Consider the following 24,328-nt stretch of genomic DNA (forward strand, 5'->3'; position numbering starts at 1 on the left):
CAGAAGGGTCACCCAGGACAGGGATTCCTGGGCTAAAGTCATGGCAAGCTCCGGGGAAATGGAGCAATTCAAGGCAAAGTCGCACCCAAACAGGCAACGACAACGATGTAAAGCCTGAAGGGCAAAAAGGCAATAAGCCTCCCATTTATCCACCAGGGACGCCTTGCTCACCTTTGGGTATAACCACTCTAGACATCCCTGCTTTTGGAACAGGCAGCCCCACTGTGGGCCGCTGTCACTCAGTACTTGGAAATAAACTGGAGAGCCGGGAATGTAACGAGTCAAGGTGGTCTGGGCCCTCTTCAGAACCTCCTCGACTGCCTGAACCGCCTCTGGGGTCCAACTCCTCGGGGAACTCAGCGAAGAGTCTCCTCGGAGCAGCTCATACAAAGGTTGCATCACACTGGCAGGCAAGGGGGCTGTGGCTCTAATCCATTGGAAGGCGCCAACCAGCCTCTGGAAGTCATTCAAGGTCTTATAAGCACTCAATTTGATAGGAGGCAAGGTCCTTTGAACAGTATTAGCGGTAATCCTGTGTCCCAAATACTCATAGGGGGGGTGCCTCTGTACCTTCTCGGGAGCTATAACAAAATTCTGTTGAGCCAATGCCTGCATCATGAAGGAAAGGCATTCCTGTACCTCTCCAGCTGTGGGGCCAGCAACAAGAATATCATCCATGTAATGGATAATTATGAACTCTTTGTATTGATCCCTAATTGGCTCCAAAATCTGGGCGACATAGAACTGGCAGAGGGTAGGGCTATTAGCCATTCCTTGGGGCAGAACCTTAAACTGAAACCTCTTAGAGGGAGCCTGGAAATTTATAGAGGGTACAGAAAAGGCAAACTTCTCCCTGTCCCCAGGGTGCAGGGGAATGCTGTAAAAGCAGTCCTGGATATCAATGACTGCGATATGCCAATTTTGGGGGATAGCTACGGGCATAGGTAAGCCAGGCTGTAATGAGCCCATCGGGAGCAAACAGGCATTTATAGCTCTGAGGTCTACGAGCATCCTCCATTTTCCTGATTTCTTCTTAATGACAAAAACTGGGGAATTATATGGGCTAAAGGAGGGTTCAATCCTATCATCCTGCAAAAGGGAGCCAACAATTTTTTGTAAAGCAGTGAGCTTCTCGGCTTTAAGGGGCCACTGCTCAACCCAGACCGGGCGGTTATTTGTCCAGGTCAATTTCGGGGCGAAGCTCAAATCGAGAGTGGTCCCTATCCATTTCCCGGTAAGCAGTCCGGGGTTACTAAGGAGAGTTGCATTTGCGCAAGGACATCCCGCCCCCACAGAGCATAAGGCAGCTCGGGGAGACACAAAGGAGTGAACCTGCCTGCATTATCATCCACCGACCACGAGAGGGCACGAGCCGATCTCTGAGCTTTCTTGTTCCCCCCCACTCCCTGGACCGGTGTGGATGCAACCATCAAGGGCCATTCTTTCCTCCACTGATCCAAATTAATGACTGAACAATCAGCCCCCGTATCAATGATCCCTAAGATCGGATAGGTCTCAACATGAATAATCAAAGTGGGACGGTTCAAAGTGATGGAACGAGCCCAATTCAATTGGCAAGGATGCTGGGATGAGGGGCCGAAGGGAAACGCCTTAGCAATGATCTGATCAGCCCGTATGGAGACGGGGGTGCAGTGTGGATTAAACAGGGTCAACATTGCCTCCATATCCTCTGCTACTTGGGTGGGGACCTCAAAGTCAGGAGAGCCTTCTAGGCCGGTCACTACAGCTGGGTGGAAAGGCAACTGGGCAGGGACTGTTATCGCCTCTCCAGGGGGAAGTGTAAAGATGGAGGGTTGTTTTCCAGGAGAGGCCCTGACTCTTACAAACTGAGGATAATTGCCGCTTAACGAGGATGGGGGAGGGGCCCTGCGGCTGGGCCCCTCCACCCGCCGTTTCCCTGCGGTTGAGATCCGGGGGAGACCCCGGTCTCCAAAGGGGCTTGTTCGCTGCCCTGTTTATTCTTGGCGCGACAAAACCGCGCTATGTGGCCAAGGCGTCCACAGTTAAAACACTTAGGAGGTGTTCCCCTGGAGGTGGCTTTGCACTGGGCCTTATAATGGCCGTATTGACCACATTGAAAACAAGCCTGCTTGCCGGGACCTTTCTGGGCTGACGAGCTGAGTTGTTGTATAGCCGCCAAGAGGCTCTGTTCCCTCTCTGTATTCGAGACTGTCAATTTTTCCAGCGCCTCTACAAGCTGGCAGTCCCTATCCTGGGCAGTGCAAACCAACTGTGCAATAGGATTTTCCGGGGGCAGGTCCATTAACTTATCTATGACGTCCTCCAAGGGGGCCTCCGATGGCAGGGATGCCACCGCAGCTGCCTCCCTGGAGCGCAAGCCTTCCTTAACCAACTGCTTAATGAGTATGTCCATCCCAGGGCCGCTGCCTAGGGTCCTATGGACCGTCTCCTGAACTTGGTTAACAAAGGAAAGGGGCGTCTGATCAGGTCTTTGTTTCAGGCCAACTAATTTAGGGCCCCCTGTCATACCCTTGGCAGAAACCTTCTCCCAGGCCGCTATGTGTGCGGCCTTGACATCATCTAATTCTAACTGCCCATAGGCTGCCTGCACGGCCGGGTTGGAAAAATGGCCAGTGCCACAAATTAAGTGCTCAGTGTCTTGAGGGGCCCTGCCGGGTCTAAGTCGGGCCAAATGCCTGGCCTCCCTCTTCACTTGTGCCTGGAAGGCAAGATGCATAGCAGGGTCTAGACAGGACATAGCTAGCTCGTCAAAATCCCCCGGGGTCCAGGGGTGAGCGATCACTAGGTTCATAAGTAGCCTCCTAACATAAGGTGAAGAAGGGCCATACTTAGTCACCGCCTCTTTGAACTCTTTCAGTGTCTTATATGGGATGGGAGAATGAGTACGCTGACCCGTAAGGGGATCAGTGAAAATGGGATAGACATCCCAAGAGGCGAAGTCCACCTCCGCGCCCGCCTCCGCCGCCACACGGAGGCTCCGCCTTATTAACCCCTCTCCCTCCCAAATATTCGCCTCTCGCCCTTTCTCATAATGAGGAGGCGGGGGCGGAGGGCAGGGAGGGGCGACATATGCAGAACTAGCAGCGAAAGACCGGGCAGGACAGTAATTGCCTGGCAAACAGGAGGTGCTTGGTGGCAAGGCGGAGGTAAAGGGCGCGGAAGCGGGGAGCACGCCCCCTGCATCCATTTCCCCTTTGTTCTCCCGTCTCTCCCTCCTCTCCCTACGTGAGGGAGTGCCCTTCCGGGTCCCTCCTCTCTCCCTCGATCCCCGGGCGCCCTCCTGGCGCCCACTCCCTCCACCCTCATCCTCCCCCTCTGAACTGCTAGCGGAACTATCCGCCGCCTGATTCATTACCGCAGCTCTTAAGTCCTCCCACAGATATTGACCGAAGCCCCCTGGGTCCTTCAATTCCTTATTTTTTCCTTTTTCTAACTCAAAATCTGACCCGGCTAATGAGGAGCCCACCTGTGTGGCCAAGGACCGGGAAGCGGCAATCGGGGAAGGATTCAATGCCGCGTCCACTATCTTAAAAACCGAAAAATCAGTGGGTGTCAGCGAACCAGGGCAGCCATTCTCAAAAGCTGCCATCTGCTATCCCACAACTCTCCATCTATCGGCCTGTATGCCGACATGCCTGACCCAAGGGCATATGTCCCAGATCTTATCTATAAACTCCCTACAGGTCTTAATGGGGATTTTTGCCCCCCTTTGGGCGCAGAGCTTATAAAGTTGTGCCGTTATCACCCCCTTCTCCTCCTCCTCCGGCCTAAATACAGGGATACTATGCCCTGTTCCCATCCTATCCTCTTCCCGAGGCTACAGTGGCCTCGAGGCTGCCTGGCGACTGGAGCAGACCAGCTGCGTCCAGCAGGCCGTCCGCCAGCTAGTCGTCCCGAAGGGTCAGCCCCACGTTGGGCGCCAAAATCTGTTGCGGGCGTTTGCCCTCACAACAGATCTAGATGACTAGCCCCACGGCCCTCTCACTTACCCATCCCGGGTCTTCGGTCGTCACCGGCCCCTCATGGGGAAAAACACCAGATAGAAGGCGGAGGAGTGAAGCGGGGTGGTTTATTCTTCAACAGTTACATGGCGGAGAGAGAGAGAGAGCGCCCTCTCACACAAGAAAATATATAGCGAATCCGAGCCAATCACATCGCAGTTTTACATTTATGGCCTTATATGGTGATCACCCCCATGGCCTTATATGGAGATCACCCCATATTCATTCAAAGCAACCATGGCACCACCCAAAACCCCTCCCCCTCCCCCATCAATAAAACAACAATAGCATGAGACTTTTTATCAAATTTAACAGAAATATAAACAAATTAGTAATTATGTCAAATTATAATTATGAAACAACATATAAAACTTCATGGTTGCAAGTAAAGCAGTCCACAGAGGGAAAAATAAACCCCCAACAAAGAACAAAAATATACCTCTAATCACTGTGGACTTCAAAATTAGAAAGAAATCAAACAAACCACTACAAGCATAGTAAAAGAAGATATTGTTAACAGATATTGAAAATTAGAAGAGAAATAGATATGCTAGAAACAACAAAAACTATAGAAATAAATTTTAAAATATTAAATCATCAAGCCATCAAAACAAATATTTTAAACTATTTAGTAGTAGTTTAAAATACAAAAGTAGATAAATGGAAAAGACTAGAAAGGGGAGAATTAAAAATAATGGCCCACAATATCTGAATGTTCAATAAATTTGGAAACAGATTACCTAGAGAAAAATTCCCTCTTTGGAAAAAAAAAAATTCTAGAAAAATGGACAAAGAGATCTGGCAAAAATTAGGCTTACTCCAGCATCTTATGCCAAATATTCATATGCAATAAACTCAAAATTAATATATGGCCTTAATATTAAAGAATATGTCATAAAAATGTAGAAGAGAAGATGATCCAATTTTCACAGGTATCAAGAGATGATATATTCTTAACCAAATATGCGATAAATTCAATTACAATTATAAAAGATAAAATACATAACTCTTACCACACAAAATGGAAAGATTTTTCCACAAGCAAAATTAATGCATCCAGAAAAAGGAAACAATTGAATGAAACATATGTATTACATATACATGTGTATGCCAATTTGTATACATGTAAATATACATATGGGTGTATAAAGGCATGTATGATTTTGCATCTATGTGTATATCTCTATATCTATATCTAATAACCAAACATCATTCTTTAATAGATAAGTAGTGAAAGAATATGAACAAATTTGTAAGACTCTGAACAATTTCCATATAAAAGATTGTACCCCAAAACAACACACTGTTTTTATGTTACACATTACAAATGACCAAATAAGATGGAAAAAGTCAATGTTGGAGGGGGTAATGGGAAAATATGCCTAATAAACATTGTGGGTAGACTATGATTTGGCACAAATTGCTTAAAAGCAATTGGGAATTATATAAATATATTGAATAAGATATCCATACACTTTGCCTCAGAGATTCTACTTCTAAGTTTATACCTCAAATTAGATACTTATGAGCAATAATTACATATACACGCTACAATGTTTACATCATCATTTTTGTGGTGGCTAAGAATTGGAAACAAATTAGATGTTCATTGGTTGGGAAATGATCAAATATATTGTTATATTATATGAGTGTTATTAAATACTCATATGCTGTAAGAAATCATGAATATGATGAATATAGGGAATCATGCAATGTTTTATCCAGTGTAGAAGAAATTAAGAAAGCAACAAATATAACACATACATCAACATATGTGGAAACAAGCACAAAACAATTAAAAGTGAATATTGCAAAATTCAAGGAATTAAACATGTCCCAAAAGAAAATACATGATAAGGCCCCACTCCTTCTTATAAAAAAAAGTTGGTTGTTCACAAGTGGTTTGCACTGAATGTATTTTCATACTGTTTGGATGTATTGATCAGTTTTTACCATTTTTTCTCTCCCTATTTTTAACAAAAATTAATGGTCTTTGGTATTTAGGATGTGTTTCTGGGAGGGAAGAAGAAAATAGGATGAGAAGTTTTGACAATATTTTACAAAGATATCAATAACATTTTACTGGAAATTATCAATGAATGTTGCAATCTACTACCTGAGTTCCAATCTTGCCTCTTTTCTGACCACCTGTTCGAACTTAGACTTGTGAATGCTGTTTAATCATGTATAAAACTAAGGAAGTTGGAATGAGTTTTACCTAAAAGTCCTTATAACTATAGAGTTTAATTTTTATACTAATTCAGGAAATGTTTCTTAAATTCTAGAATATGTAGAGGATGTTTAATAAAAAGTCAGTGAGGCAATAAAATGAAATAAAATAAATCCTTGACAAACAACACCTAGAGAAATTTCTGAGTTCCTCTGATACAAAAAAATAATTAATGTACAAAAAAATGAATGTATGAATAAAAAATAAACCTCGATTTTTCTAGGCAGTTTATCTCTGCTCTTGCCACGAGGCATCCTTCTCTTCCAGGCTGACATATCTATCCTGTCTTTTCAGTATACTATGGATTTTTCACATGCCCTGACCATGTAAAATGGCATCACCCAAATGGTAGGTGTTAGTTACCTGCCTCTGGGAGACAAGAAAACTGTCCTACAAATAGCATTCTACTTCATCCTACCACATATTTGGGCACAGCTTCTCTTCCCTGACTGATTATACATAGCTGGCTATGCCTTTAAAATATCCTCTTTCCTGCTGTGCCCAGAGGTGAAGACTAGTTTTCACAGAAGATGATACCAAGTAGTAAGCTGATGGAGAATCTGAGAAATATATTCCCATCCCATGTAGTCTGAAGAAAAAGACTATGGCTTCATTTCTCAGGAACTGGAGAAGGACGTATATCCTCAGGAAGAATTGTCAGCATGTCTCCTCCTGTTTTGGAAAAACCACAACTGTGAGGTGTGTGTGTGTGTGTGTGTTTTTTCTTGTTGATTGTGGATTTTAGTACTTTGTGGTCATTAAAGAATATATTTAGTATTTCCGTGAAGAATATATTTACTATTTCTATGTTTCTACATCTGAGTTCATTTCCTAGCACATTTTTTTTGTTTTGTAAAGCTGCTATGTAAAGTTGATAAATATGTATATTCCTTTATGTTCAGTAAACACCAAGGATCTATCATATCTGACTTTTCTAAAACACACACACACACACACACACACACACCATTGTATATGGGGACACTTTCAAATTCTATGTTTGTCTTCCTATTTGTTCACTGTTTAATACCTGCCACCTCCTTCTCTGTGAGACAGGCAGCCAATCTGGCCTGTAGAGCAAGACCTGTCTCCTCTTTATAAATTCTTTGAACTTTGGTTGTTTTGGATAGCGGCTACAGCATTGTTGCTTAACCTGACTAGTAGGTTTGATGGAGAATTTGGAGATCTATGTGTGCCGCATTGGAAATTATACTCTCGGATGATGTCACAATATGCCCTTCTTTCTCCCACAATGACTAGAATACTATTTTTGTCCTTTGTTTCAAAAGGGACCAATGACATCATGGGGTGATGTCTTAACTGTGCCTGAATTAAATTTGAGACAGAGTTACACAGTCATTAGTCTCACACTCTCTTCCAGACTTATGAAAGTGGCATGATAGAAGTCAGGATGATTAGTGATAGTCCAGGATGCAGAGGATGGCCAAACATTTTTGATGTCTGATCAAGTTCCAAGTACTTCACAGCACCTCCTTCAGCTGCTTGAATGGACATTGGAATAAATTGTATTCATCTGCCCATTTACCCGGGAAAGTCTTAACATGTTTGAGCTAGACATCCCTCTAACTCATCAATAGGTCTGAAGTCTGTCAGTTAACCTCCACTTGATGTAGTCCATCTTCCAAGACAGTTTACCAGAATGTGGCCACTGCACAAGCTTAGCTTCTTGGAGCCACTGAATTACTACCATATTCAGGGCTCTGGCAAGATATTCCCTCTGATGACTGGAACATGATTGTAGGTACCACCGCTTCTCTAAATCCCTCTTCCTTTGTTGCTCTCATTGCCCCATATCCATGCCCCCTGCATATTTGCTTTATATCCCAATTCTACCACTGGGTGAGTCAAAATGCACTAAAAATAAAGTATCTGTGGCATTATGCTTCACTCCTCTGTTTTATTCTTTCATAAAATTCTCTCTAAATCTCAAAGTTTTGCTAAAAGACAGTTTAGAGTTTATAATTTAGAAGGCAAGCAGTGACTTTGAAAGAAGGCTTTCAGGAGAGGGGTATGGCAAAAAGCAAACTGCATGAAAACTGAGGCAGGGAGGTAAGGAAATCAAGCATAGATGCCATTTTCAAGAAAGTTGGAAATGAAAGCAATGAAAGTTGTCCTTTACTTATTTTTAAGCTTGCTGTTTGTTTGTTTTTTTTTCAGGCTTAGGATAAACTGAATAGAGTTGCAGGCAGATAATAAGGAACCAGGGAAAAGGGAGAAACTTAAAATGCATTAGAGAGAGTAGATGTTTGAATTGGGAAAATACCCATATGTAATAACAGAATTTGGATCAAGAATAGAGGAAAAGAAGATTATTATTTCTCTAAAATAAGATTGAAATAGACTACTGTAAATATTTATGTTTTGGGTATATATAGGGAGGAAGTTGAGGGAATTAATGGTATATGGCTTTCACCATTAAATATTAGAAGGATGGAAGTGGGGAAGTCATTCTACAGAAAGAAAGTTGTGGAACAGGTATGGAATACAAACAAGAATGTATTGCTGTTTCAGTGGGTTCTAGAAAATAGCATTTAGAGCCTGGCTGAGATTTTTCACTGTAATTTATAGTAGATAAAATAAGTGAAGTTTGTGATTTCCACAAGAATTTTTACTAAAATTAGAACAGAAACAAAACAACTGAATATTAGGAGTTAACCAAAGCATTTTTGACTATGAGCAGTCCTGTCACAACAAAACATCAAGGAATTTTAAAGTGTTGGGTAGCAAGTCATTGAATTGACTGACTTTAGGGTCATGATTGAATGAGAGAAGGGTAGCCCCATTAGGGGAAATAGGCTGGGGAACAGTGAAGATTTAGATTAATAATATTTGCAATAAAAGCAAAACATGTATCAGCTGGATTAATTAAAGACTTTTCAAAAGATGTCATCCAAATATATCCTGTCATAAATTACATTAGATTAAATATGATACATATTTCCATATACTTAAAATGTGCTACTGCTTTACATTTAAGTAAAAGAAATGCAAAGGAAAACACTTTCAAATAAAATTTAAAATTCATTAACTTGAAACATGAGGTCAAATATTTTTTGTAAATAAAGTAGTAGAAGACTTGGAAAAAGAAAACAGATCAGAACAGCCATGCATAAATGTCTCCTTTTTCCAGATCATAACAAAGGGACTTTTTAACTTAATTTAACTTAAAGCAATACTGATGCACAGCTGGAAGAATACATATATATATATATATATATATATATATATATATATATATTTGACAGCAGATTTTATGATTTTCATCTGAAAAATATTATCTGGGGATAGAGCCAGAAAAGTCAGCTGTGAAAACTTTCATCGGAATACAAATAATAAACAGAGCTTTGTATTATTGTAAATTCAATTTTATATATAAAGGCCAGAGGGCATTTATGTCATATTTCAAAAGAAACAAAATATTATGTTTTCCCCTTTAGTTTGGTAGAGTTATCCATTTCTTCTAGTGTATCTTAAATAATTATTGTTTTTAAAATGGGTTGTGCTTTTTTCTGAGTCATTTTCCTGTAAGGTAAAAAAAGAACACTTTGTATCTCAGATGGTATTTGTGTCTTTTGTCACCCACCATACTTTATTTAAAGATTTATAATTCCATACACACACACACACACACCACATGGGGTTCTTGTACTAGAAACCCATTGTACTTTTGGGGGACATGGGGGAGGCAGGAGGTCCAAATTCATTTATGCAATTCAACTAAGTTACAAGTCATATACTAAGAGTTTCAACATTAAGAAAAATTTTGAAATTGCTTTAATTTTTTTTGACATACAGTTTAAAGAGCTTTTGTTTGGAGTCTAATAGATTTAGATTCAAATTCTAGTTATGTTATTTACTTCTCTGGACAAGTCAGTTAAACTCTTTGAGTTACATCTAGCAATTTGGTAATGATAATAATAGAAAGAGTCAATATTGGAAGAGATATGGGAAAGGAAATCACACAATTCATTACTCATTAATTCATTAGTGTTAACTAATATACTCAACTGCTCTTGAAAACAATTTGGAATTATGCAGAAAAAATGATTAAATTGATCTAACCTCTCACCCAGGAATCCCATTATTGGGCATGTACACCAAGAAAATCAAACACCAAAGAAAGTGACCATATCTACAGAAATATTAATAGCAGCATTTTTGTGGTAGCAAAAACAAACAAAAAACCTTGAAACAAGGAGATATCTATTACTTTTGTAGTTGCTGAATAAATTATTACATATAAATATAAATGAATATTATTTTGCTATAAAATTTATGGATTAAAATATTCAAATAAAACAATGATTTTTATGACTGACACAGAATGAAGAAAGCAGAATCAATGTAATAATTCATACAATGATTGAAATAATGTGCATGAAAATGACACTGATAAATGTCAGAATTCAAATTTATTGCAATAACCAATCCCAGCTCCAGATGTCCCATAGCTAATTTTGTGCTACATGCAAATTTGTGAAACATTCTATATTTCTGGTGGTATAAAGTTACATCATAGTATGATATAGTGGAAAGAAAACCTGTACTTACATACAAATCTTACCCCTATTGATTACTGTCTTTGTGATATTGGGCAAGTCATTTAACCTCTCTGAGTCTCAGTTTCCTCATCTATAAAAGGAGGGTGTGGGGGTAAATATCTTTTGATATCCATTTTAATAATAGAATGAAATATATACTTCAAATGACTTCTGATGTAATAAATTATGCATTCTTACATAAGAATATTTAAATTAGGTTTGACTTCTCCAACACTTTTATTACCTTCCACATAATAGCTCAACATAAGCATTTATGGAATGCATGTTGTACTTGTTGGATGAATGAATTGTGGGCACTATCACTGGTTCTTTTTCTCATACATATTTCTTTATTTTAAGGGAGATTCCTGTGTGAGAAAGGTTTCTTCAGAAGTGATAGTAGTATAAAAGTTTCTTTAACATAAAAATAATATTTTAAAAGTAAAATAAGGAAGTTGAAGCAGATGATTACTAGAGACCCTTCTAGTTCTAAATCTATGATATTATCATCCTTTTCTCTATCACTCTAGCACAATAGCTGTTAGATAACAATTAAAATACAGCATAGTGCAGTTGAAAAGAACCTACTCTGGAAATTAGGCTATGGAACCTGAGGTTCTAAGTAAATAATTAACTTTCTAAAGCTGAGTAAAGCATTTATCCTCTCTTGGCTTCACTAAAGTGAACGGTTGTACTAAAATGAGTTCTAAATTCCTCTAAATTCTGAATCTCTGACTAAGGTTAATTTCCAGTCCAAATCACATGCAACAAATACTCATGTTACAGAAAATATCATTGTTCGCTTTTTAACAATAGATTTTATGATAGCTAACAACTGCTATTATATCTAGTATCAATGAAAACCAAACTTGTATCAGTTATCAATCAAGTAACAACCAGATAAGGAAATTGAAACTGAGAGGCTCTATGATCTGTGCTAAGTCACAAACTTAGTAAGCATCTAAGGTGAGGTTCAAAGTCAGGTCTTTCTTACTCCAAGTAAAATTCAGTTATGGTTGCACTATTGCAAGGTCCCTTTCATAGTATTAATGATTATAGCTAACAATAACAAACTTTTAAACAGAAAGATGTCATCCTCTTGTGAAGATGTTTTTATGCCACACTAGGAGATGTAGAAAAAAACAGGTTAATCTACTTCAGCAGCTGTTTGTAAAGCCAAGCAAGAGCAGCTTTCCAGAGGACTGCTGCTGTGAATAACTTTCAAGATTCTGGTACACAGTATAGTGAACTCTCTATTCAGTAACAAATTAAAGCAAAACACTCGCAGAAATTAAAATAAAGCATTCACAATGTCATGGCTTAACAACTTATCACTAAAGTGGCCACATTGTCTTCACCAAAGTGGTCAGATAGTTTTAAACAAAGTACATTCACTTGGTAACTCAATCATTTTTAAGGAGGCAAGCCATCTCAATTTACACAAAGTGCAGAGGTCAAATTTTTTTCCACCCCTAGGTTATATTGTCTTAATCTCTTAAATCAGAAAGTCTTCTTTCTTCTTAATTGGAGATTATTTTCCAATCACCCTTAATTAGCAAGTCCTTAACTCAATCATTTAAATGTAAAGGTCAAAGTTCTCTATCCCTAGTAAATCATGATCTTTTCAGTTTGCATTAAATACCCAAGGAGAGGTCTTTTCATCTTGACTCGAGGCAGGTTCTCAGCTTCCATGGCTCCTCTTCCATGGTCTCAGCTCCTGCCTGAGTCTATTCCACTGTCACCTGAGTTCAAAGAAGGCAGCTCTCAGTTCTTTGTCCAGCTTCTTGTGCAGTTCCTCATCCAGTTTCCTTTCCACACTGAAGTTCACAGTGACTTCTCCACCTCAAGTCCTTCACAGTTTCTGTTCCTGGGAAGAGAAAGCTTAACAGAAGCCACAATAATATTCATACAGCTTGCCAGGATCCTCATCAATTGATTTTCTGCCAGTGAAATCAACTTAGACCCACCAACAAGGTCTGAGAACTCAAGAAAAATCATCAGTATAATCTCAGGGCCTCTAAAATCATCAGCAAGACCCTCCTTCAGGATTTCTGTAAACATATAACAGGAATATCCTCTTTTAGGGCTTCTGAAACAACAGCAAGATCCCAGGACTTCTGTAACAACAGTGTCATCCTCTAACAGAAGACCAATATGACAATGTAACATTAAAATAGACAAAGTACTGACACCACAGCTATACATCCTCCCAGTTCTCTTCTCTTCTCATATCTCAGTTCTTCTTAATTCTCAGTTCCAATTTCTCTTCTCAGTTCTCAGTTCTCTTCTCTCTCTCTAGCAGTAGCAGGCCAGCCTCTAGAAATTCTCTCCAAGCAGTTCTGGCCTCACTTAGCTTGGACTTTTCTTTACATATGGTATTAGTTCCTCCCTGTTCTGCCCCTTCCTGTTATATCAACAAGTCCATCCCACTGTGGGGTTCCCAAATTCTGGGTCTTAATACTTGACACAATCATTAACATGGAGCAAGGTGCTAAGTCCCTGTTTCATTGCAAATCCAAGGGGATCTTAAAATTCCATTACTATTACACTGCTGAAGAGAGAAATTATTGTCCTCTTCCTCCCATGGCACTGGTGAAGGCTAGAAGGCATGGCTGGAAAATCAGCATCTAAACACTTTATAATTAATTGTTCTGCTGTTGTCAAGTTAACCAGGGACATGCATTTTCATAACTGATTAACATCACATAAGTTTCATCCACAGGTGCTACTGGAGACATATTAATCTATTCTTTCTTCCAAGTGAGAACCCTTCACATATTTTAAGGACAGATATTATGTCAAATCAACGTTTCTGATCACTAGGCTAAACATCCCCAGTTCTTTCAAACTTTTCTTTCTAATATGGCATAGTTTTCAGTCACCTCACCAAATCTGCTGCCCCCCTCTAAACAAACTTCAGTTTGCTAATTTTTTCATTGTTTTTCAGTCATTTTTTTCAATTGCATCTGATTCTTCATGACCCCATTAGGGTTTTTCTTGGCAAAGATCCTGGAAAGGTTTGTCATTTCCTTCTCCAACTCATTTTACAAATGAGGAAACTGAGGAAAATAGGATTAAGTGACTCATCCAAGGTCACACAACTAGTAGGTGTCTGAGACTGGATTTGAACTTAGGTCCACCTGACAAAAGGCACAGATCTTTATCCACTGTGCCACCTAGTAGTTTGCTAACACTCTCCTTAAATTGTATTTACCCAAACTGAAAGTAATTCAAGTATGATCTGAATAGAACAGAACATATTGTAATGGCAGGAATACAATCATAAGCCTTCAAATTTATTTACTTAAACAAGCAGATGAAATGAAAATACAGATTATAACTATGTCAGTTAGGTGGCTCAATGGATAGGGTGCTGGTGTCTGGAGCTACCTCCTAGGGATATGATCCCAAGTCAGCAAGTCACTTTACCTCTGTATGGTTCAATTTCCTCAACTGCAAAGTGAGATACTAATAGTGCCTACTTCCAAGGGTTGTTGTGAGGGTCAGATGAGAATAAATTTGTAAAGTAGTTAGTACAGTACATGGCAATACTGGGTACTTATGAAATAATCATCTCCTTGATTCCATGTACTACAGAAATTTAACTGCTTTAAAGCAATATGCACAGTGAGAATGAGCTTCAAACCAGCAAAACTTATCAAGACTAGAGATCTGGAGTCAAGGACAATACTACTTTATGGTATTAACTATTTTGTCAAATCTTAAATAGACAGTGGAAAGTTATCAATAGCAAGAAATGATTGAGGAAATCACGAATGCACAGAAAGATTACTGTGAGAACCAATTAAGACCAATATCCCCTGAAACATGTAAGAATTGCTTTGAAGACAAGCAACACAGCGACTAAAAAGGGAGGAGGGATTTCTGTCAATATTTCTCTATCAAGCTATTTTCTCTGCCATTGATAGTGGAGAGGCCAGTACATTAGGCCCCTGGCCTCTCAATCCTTAATGCTCCACATCAAAAAGTAGATCTAATGACACTGAAGAAAACAAATACAGAAAAAGCATCTGGACCAAACCAATTGTACATGAAAGAGATATATGCTTTGGAGAAAACACACATTTGTGGAAATTAGGAACGAATTCTCAAACTATCTGGAAGATTTGAAGACACATAAAGTCTAGAAAAATCCTAGGCATAAGCACTACTGAAAAAAATCAAGAAGATATCAGTAAGTATTGGCCCACATACTTACTATTTCACTATTACAATACTTTTTATGATAATATACATTCCCACAAAATCTTTAAAGAAAACATGAGAAGGAAAATAGAAAACTTTCAAATTAACTGAAAAAAATGAAAAAGATTGGTCATAAGAATAAGGAATAACATATAGGAAGCCCACAATGTACTCATTGTACCCATGTGGTCTTCAAGGAAGCCCCCCAAAACATTCAGTGAATGACTTGGGGGGAAAGAAATAATCCCTGGAAAATCAGTGTGTGTTAAGTCAGAAGATTCAAATTTCAACTCTACCTTTTACTAACTGTGTGACCTTGAGCAAATAACTACAATTATCTTGGCCACAGTTTCCTCACCTATAAAATTGAAAGGAGAGAAGGAGAGAGTTAGACTAGATAAGGGGAAAGGAAAGTAAGGTCCCAAGGCCAAATATGGCCTTCTTGGTCCCCAGGTGCAGCCTTTTGGCTGAGTCCAAGTTTTATAGAAAAAAAATCATTTTTATTTGGATTTGTTTTGTGAAGTTTGGATTCATTCAAAGGACTTCACTTGAGGACCTAGAGGGCCATATATGGCCTTGAGGTCACAGATGCCCCACCCCTGGACTAGATAGCCTCTATATTTTCTTCTACTTCAATGTCCATTATGCTATTGTTTATAGAAGGACATGAAAAAATGTTATAAAAGATGACAAAGCATGGGTGGCTGTGATTTTTACTATTGGAATGAGTAGCAATGTTAATGAAAATACAGATATAATAAAGTATGTTATAAATTCAGTCTTTTCTGATGGCAAGGGATTTGCTTAGATAAATTCAAAGATTCTTCACAGGAAGTTGCTCACAGTATGAATTGGCAATGATAATCCATGCTAGAATTAGTCATCTGAAAATAAGTCTTGGTAAATTGAATTACAGATTACTTATGAATACATGTATATGCATACATCTGTATTTAACTTGTATACACATATCTTAATAAGAATCATTTGAAACTATTTGGTAATGAAAATTGAAGATAAGTGATGAGACCACATTTTAAAATTCACTAATTACTTAAGTAGCTTTCAGAGCCCTCTAAAATTCTCTACAACTAAATTGGGCATATTTATTATAGAACACTTCAGAAATAAATCAATACTTGGCCATTCAGAAGAAATGTGATATATAACAGCAGTATAACTGGAAGCCTGGCATACTCATTTGCATATGTATGCATTCTTTTTATTGCTTACTAGAAAGTGATGACACAGTGATCTCGATCATAATAATTTCTTAAATTTATTTGCCTGTTTCATTTTTAGACATGTTCTTAGTCAGGAAATTCAAATGTCTTCCTGTCATGTTGGGAAGGAACTTTCAAGACAAACCTGTGAGTCCAATTTTGTTTAAAACTATTCATAATAGTTATTCATCCTTCTTACATCTTCAACATATTCCTAAACTTTTTTTTTTGCTTTTTTTTGGAGGGGGAATGCAGGGCAATTGGGGTTAAGTGACTTGCCCAGGGACACATGGCTAGTTTTTTGTGTTAAGTGTCTGAATACAGATTTGAACTCAGGTCCTCCTGAGTCCAGGCTGGTACTCTATTCACTGCACCACCTCGCCACCCCAAAGGACCTAAACTTTTCATTGGTAAATAATATTCTGCCAATCATTTTACCACTAGACTTAGCATTTCCCTGTTAACTCCATTTTTATAAATGAAATGTGTATAATACAAGTACATTTCTTATAGACAGTAACTGTTTTTTAAAAAAAATATGGTCAGTTTATTGGGGGCTTTACTCCCTGCCATTCTATTCAAGATAGGCAAGAACAGAAAACAAAAAGAAAAATCTCAGCTATGTGGCAAAAAAAATGCTAGAATCTAATTGTAAATAACAATTATCACCTTACAATTAGAATGACACCATACCTTCTTAGATGCAAAAATACTAAAGAAGAAATGGGACAGTGCCATTCTCATTCTTCCCTGTGATTATTTTAGAATTGATTCAATGGTGGAATATCTAATACCCATGTTTTCTCTGGCCTCTCTTTGGAGCTAATGATTTAATCAACAATTCATGAGACTACATACTCCTGAAGAGCAAGGACTTTAGTTAGAAGCACTTGTTTCTTATTCCTTAAAATGCCTATTAAATTGACAAATACACAGCAGTTGTTAACAATCTTTGTTTTTTCTTTTTGACATTGAGTCTACAGGTATATTTGTGTTTATGGACACAAAGAAAGGGGAAAAGAAACTTGGAAGGAAACTACAAACATGTAAGAAAAAATAGGGTAAAAATGCAAACCAAGAGAACTAGTGATAGTTTTTGGTTTATGTTTCACTTTATTAACTAATCTCAACTAATCTGAAATACCATATCAGGTGGGCAGGCTCTTAATGCATGTGTATGTAATATTGATAGAATATTCTATAAAGTCTTTTGCTTGACTTTCAAATAAGATGATAAACAAATAGAAAACCCAGGAGTTTCTTTACAATAAAGAGGAATGGTATCTCATTTTTGTTTTAATAGTCCTAATCCTCACCACACCGTTTTGTATATTGTAGACATTTAATAAATGTTTGCTTACTTGAACTGAATTGATTTTTTTTTAAGCAATCAGGGTTAAGTAACTTGCTCAAGGTTACATGGCCAGTTATTATTTCTGGGTGTGGTGCTGAGTATCTGAGCCCGGATTTGATCCAGGTCATCCCGACACTGGAGCTGGTGCTCTTACTCGCTGAGCCACCTGGCCGCCCCTGAATTGATTTTTTTATATTCATTAATATTTATATGGCATTGTAAGATTAACAAAGTCCTTTCATCACAATTCTCTTAGGTAGGTACTTTACATATTTTATTCTCATTTTATGTATGTGGAAGCTGAGGCTGAAAGGTGGAAGAGCTTTTCTGAAGTCATAAATCTAGAAAAAAAAATTGAAAAGACTTTCAAACATAGGGTTTCTTTTTTTTTCTTCCTGGCTCTCACTATATAGTTTCATCTCAAATAAAGTTTGAAAGCCTAGGGATAGCATTTACTGCATCAGAAGGCTGCATGTTATAATAAGAAAATTCATTGATTCTGTAGTCTGATAAAATGGGTTCAAATAATATTTCTGATTCTTGTATGTATGGCCTTGGGAAATCCATTTGACATTTTAGGAATCAGCTTCCTCATACGTAAAAAGAAGGAGTGAGGTTTGGGGGGAGGGAAGTCTAATTAAGTTGCCTCAGAAATTCCTTTCAGTTCTTGATGTAAGATCGTGTGACTGAATTTTCCTGATTTTGCCTTCCAGTTGAAAATCACTGACTTCTGTTGACTTTCTTGGGAATATATTTCAGAATTTAAAATGGGAGAAATATATCCTCAAAAAGAGGATCTGCTTTTAGTACTACAGTTGATGAAAGCTAAGAGAATAAAGGTTCCTCAACTAACCCCCACCCCAGTAATCCTTTAGTTCCTTAGTTGTCAAGAAGTTACATAGGACCTGGAGCTTGTTTTTTTTTGTTTCTATTAGTCATATTGTTGTTGTTTTTCAGTGATTTTGATCATGTCAAATTCTTCATGACCTCATTTGTGGTTTTCTTGACAAATACAGGAGTGATTTTCCATTCCCTTCTTCAGCTTATTTTACAGATAAGGAAAACAAGGAGAACATGGTTAAGTAAATTGCCCAGGGTCAAACAACTAGTAAGTGTCTGAGGCCAGATTTGAACTGAGGAATTGAACTGAATTTCAAAAGAGGCACAGTCACATGGGGTTGAGGGATATTAAACATACTAGATAGTAAAATGAATAAAAGGGGATAGAAGTTTCAAAAAGGTTCATTTATGGGAGGGAAAAAAAGAAAACACTTCCTAAAAATTAAAGTGGGATGAGTTACCTCAAAAAACATTGGTTTCTTCCTCCTTGGATGTCTTTGAGAGGAAGCAGGATGACCTCACTTGTATTGTACTGTAGAAGACATTCTAAATGATACACAGACTGGAGAAGATAGCCTCTGAAGACTCTTTCAACTATGAAAGATTGTGCTTTAGTGAATTAAAATGATAAATAAAAATATATTAAAATACTTGTAGGAAGACCCTTAATGTATTGTATGGGTCCTCTATGGAAGATTTATGTAAGGCCAAGTCAATGAATCACAATGGATGATAAAGAATGGATATAAATCAAGTATGATAGGAAAAGTGCCTACACTAAAAGTTCTCATACCTTTTGGTCTCAGCACTCATTTACTCTCTTAAAAATTATTGGGGACCCCCCCAAAGAGCTTTTTTGTGAATTATGGTTATAAACATTTTCTGTTAGGAATTTAAATGTCAATATTATTATGAGAGTAGTATTGATGTTGAGGAACTCCTATAAGTGTTGCAGGGACCTCGGGGTTCCAGAATCACATTGTGATAATTTCTGACCAAGACTAATTAGATCGCCTTCAAATATGTCAAAATATGTCCAAATATTTAAAGCAAGTGTTTCAACAGTGTTACCAAGACCCAAAATATATATGATAACAAAGTGAAAAAAACTGTTTCATGAAGTACTAGGTGACAAATTGGATAAACTGCTGTACTTGGAATCAGGATGAACTGAATTTTAATCTTGACTCAGATACTTTCTGACCATGTGTCCCTGGACAAGTCACTTTCTTGGTCTCAGTTTCCTCATTCACAAAAGATAAATAATACTATCATCTACTTCACAGGGTTGTCGTGAGGATTAATTGATATGATATTGATAGGTTATTCTATAAAGTCTTTTGCTCAAGTTTCAAATAAAATGATAAAGAAGTAGAAAACCCATGAGTTTCTTTACAGTAAAAAGGAATGGTATCTCATTTTTGTCTTAGTAGTTCTAACCCTCACCATGCTGTTTTGTATATTATAATCATTTAACAAATGTTTGCTTAATTGGACTGAATTTCAAATGAATGTAATATATGTAAATTACTTTTCAAAGTTAAAATTTCTACATAAATATTAGCTGTTACTATTATGCCAAAAATCATATTACATTTATCCAAACAATAGCAAAATATGTTAACTTCAATGAGTTCTCTTTTTTCCATCCTGTTCTTACAGAAAGAAAGAATAATTGCTGAGAAACCTATCTTGGGGGGTTCCATGCTTTTACAAAGAACCACTCACTCTTCCTAGAAGTGGATAAGGATAGGTAACAATCTGTTCATACAAAGATCCACACCTGCACTTCCCTGCAACAGCTGTAGTAGAGGAAGCCCAATTAATTCATACACAATCAATTTCAAATACACAAATATTAAATACCCAAGTACACCTTCAAGACCCTCTATTAGGCAATAGAACTACATAGTTTAAACAAAACTCAATAATGAATTCATATTTATATAATAATAGCATATTTTCCATCAGTCTTGTGATTTAGGAAGTTATAAAATATCAGAACGGGAAATTCACTGCATCTCCTAGTTGGAAATAATCTGAAATATTGTCTAGTCTAACCTTTATCTCATGAAGAATCCTCTGTACAAAAATATTCCCTATACATAAGTCCCCAAGACTTCACATGAAGACCTCAAATAAGGGGAAACCTAATATTCCCCAGAGCAGACCACTCCACTTGTGGAGCTCTAATCATTAAGAAGTTTCTGCTTGTATCAAATCTGAAGTTGCTTCTTTGAAATTTCTACCTGTAATTGTAAAGTTCTTCTTCTAGACTTCTTCTAGACTTTCAATTCCTTCCTTTGTAGAAGTCAGGAATGATTTCTATTAAGCAGGTGCAATCATGATCATATGCAAGGGTCAGTCTAATACTGAAACAGCTCAACTTGGAAAAAGCAAGGAGCGATTTATATTATTTTCAGACAAAGGGAGGCAGATGGGCTGATCTGCAGTGGGAAGGGGCCAGTTATGGATGTCATCTGAAGCATGAGGGGGTAGAGAGATCCAGCAGCAGGGGCACTGACTTCTTGATACATTGAAATTAGCATGACTCCAATGCTCAAGTAGAGATTTGGATGTTTAGAAAATCCTGAGCAAAGCCTTGAGTAGGCAACTTCCACTCAAGATTGCCCCTCAGCTGTGAGAGGCTGTTTCTGTGGTTTCTGATAGCTACAGGCATTTCCAAATTCAGCTGGAGTTCACTTGCAATTGATCAGTGGTATGTCAAGCAACTCTGAGCTTCAGAAATCCTTCTAATCGATTGGTTATTGTGGAACACCATTGACCTGCTCCCTGTGAATAAGGGAAGCTCTAGCATATTTAATCAGAAAATACAGACATTACAGAGCTCATGTTAACACCTTCAACACCTTCTCTAATTTCTATTACACTTTTTAAAAAGTTTTAATAAAAGTATAATATCAAAATCAATATAACCAACTAAACTCAGTAGCTACATACATTGAAATTAAATATTTTCAGTGTGTAAATTCTCATAATAAAACAATCTCTAACAATATTACTAATAGTAATTGAAATTTGCTCTTTAAGAGATACATTTTGTGTTTTCTTGGAGTGATATCTATTGTTCAAAATGCAGAATTTAAAAATATAGCAAATGGGGACAATGAAAAGTCTACATGGCATGAAATGCAGCACTCAACTGACAAAGAGCTAACAATGTGAGGAAATGAACTCAATCAAGGTCAGTTGTCCTTACTCAACCTCTAATGTCAGTAGAAGCATACAAAAATGACTACTGATGACTACCACACAATGAAATTGGATCAAAGGTACTTTTTGTCCTTACTAATTCATATACCATTGTGTATATTGTTAAGGATTATGAAGATAATGACTACAAATGTGCCATTATCCAAGAGAAAGATGATTTATATAATAAAGAATCCTTGAGGATATGTATAAATACAAACCTGACTTTTTATTTGCATTCCTATTTGACAATCCTTATCTTGCTTGAATGCTCTGCAGACTTGGTACTATCAAATACCATCTTCTCTCTGATACTCTGTTCTCTCAACATTTTGTTGACATTATTTCTCCTGACTAGTCTAACCAATCAGTCTTTTTATTTTTTGCTACAACTTCATTCAGGTAACAATCCATAATCATGGAGGCCCCCATGGCTCTGTTCTGGGACCTCTTCTCCCTTATGTCTACAAACTTCTCCATGCCTCTATCTATTAAAATATTTGTTTTTCTTCAAGGTCTAGTTTAAGTGCTATGTCCCCCCAAGATTAACTTAATGTTGGAGTCACCATATAAATATAGGTCTTTCAAATCCTCCTCAAGGATACAAATATGATTTTGACTGCTAAACCAGGGAGAGGAAAACAAAGAAAGAAAATTATAATCTGATTTGCTTAATAAATATAGAGGCAGGATTTTAAAATAAAATACTAGCAAGGAGATTATAGCAATATATCACCAAGATCACCTAGTGCTAGCACAGGGGTACCCTGTAGCGTCTTTCTGGCCAGTTTCAAGGTACCCTTGCCGTTTCTCACTTAAGCTACTGCTACTTCTGTCAACACCTAGTCCCACCACTGGTGTTTACTGACCTTCTATGTTATCTTGGTCTGGAATAATGTATCATTCTGAGCCTTTGTTGGCACTATAATTCCAGCAGTTGATTTGGGGCATTATTTTAAATTTTATGGAAGGGAATTGTTGTGAGAGCTCAGCTTAATGATTTCTCTATTCTGCCATCTTGGCTCTGACCAGAAGTTTCAGAGTAGGTCTCTAATACTTGTTGATTTGACTATCCTGATTACCTTCTTGTGGACAATGAATTGAACAATTCCTTACTTAAACCATGCTGCCTAGATATGAACATCATATTTCAGATATGGTCTGATCAGGACAAAGTACAGAGGATCACTCACTTATACCTGGAAGCTGTAAATATTCATGTTCCCCCAAGATCACATAAGCATGAATGGTTGCCACGTTAAATTTCTGACTCATGTTGAATTTACAATCCACTAAAACCCTCATGTTCTTTTCATTTGCAAGGCTTGAAAGTCTTTACTATTAAGTTTTTACAGGATCTTTTACTGCTATAGAATGGCTTACTTACACTCCTGAAGAATTCCTTTTGCACTGCATAAAAAAAGACATTTATACTCATATTTTGCAAAATTTTTGTTCTTTAAAACATTTCATATGTTGAAAAGGAAGTGCAAACTACTCATAAATGTTTAGTTTGCTGAGATTCAGATCATACATGATATTAAGCTTCTAAAAAATTATTAGGACCTTTATATATTATGTTGTGTATAAAATCCTTCTGGAAAGATCAATCTTAAAAAAAATAATGATCCTCTGAATTGAATTTGGAGTTTAACTTTCTTTTTAATAAAAAGAATGTTTTTTTTTTGGCAGGAAGGAAAAGCAATTTAATTTGAGGAGTTCTCATAGGGCTTAAGATCCAACAACTTTAGATGTCATACAAAAAGTTAACACTAGGAAATTAGAGTCAACCTAGGAAGTGAGAATTCCATTGGTCATTCAATACTTGCTGGGTATGCACGGTTTTCTGAGCATTGGATTAGGATCATTTTTCTGTTCCATCACTCTTGTTACCCTATTGATATGAGATACAAATTTCTGTCCCCTTTCCATCAATTTAAATGAATCACAAATATAAATAGCTACAAATTCTGAGAGAAGTAAAAGTAGTAGTTTTACTTAAAATGAAACTTTAAGCTTCTTAGCAAAGAGGATATCATCTTATTCTTCCTTTGAAATTCATACTTACTAAATAAAATAATACAACTGTTTTTACACATCTCTCCTGCATTCCAGTATTAACATTAAAATCTTCCACATTTACCAATGCTATCTTGTTACTCTTAATCACTTCAAGTCTGTTCCATACCTTTGCATCATTAAAGAGAGTAGTAATTCCCACAGAAAAGGATGCAAAAAATAAGAAAGCCTTAAATTTCTAAGCAGGCCCAATAAGGTACCACAGATTTGGGACAGGGAAATGTAAGTCAATGCCATTTTTCATCATGGCCTATTCCACTGTGAGATTGAAAAACATTGGTATTTTTAGTTCTATCTTGTCTACTTTCTCAGATCTTTTTTCCCCTAGACAAGATAATGGTGTGAAGTTTCCAAGTTGAACAATCCTAGAATGAAATGACAAAAACTAACTTGTATTCCACTTTATCCAGGTATGGGATCTCATATCACACTCTGAAGTATATTAGGTGCTGTGTTTTTTCTCCTTCTTCATTTACTTTTCTTTTCTCTTGCTAACATTACTATCAGGGGGGAAAAGTAATTATGGTTGTCACATTTTCCCCGGTAATTATCCATATCTGACCTGCTGTAATTCACAGATGACAACATAATTGTATATTTCATCTCTTCTAGGGCCT

Source organism: Petaurus breviceps, unplaced genomic scaffold, assembly GCF_028583685.1.
Source record: "Petaurus breviceps papuanus isolate PSGF00001 unplaced genomic scaffold, PetGlider_PUasm1.0 90638, whole genome shotgun sequence".
NCBI classification, from domain to species: domain Eukaryota; kingdom Metazoa; phylum Chordata; class Mammalia; order Diprotodontia; family Petauridae; genus Petaurus; species Petaurus breviceps.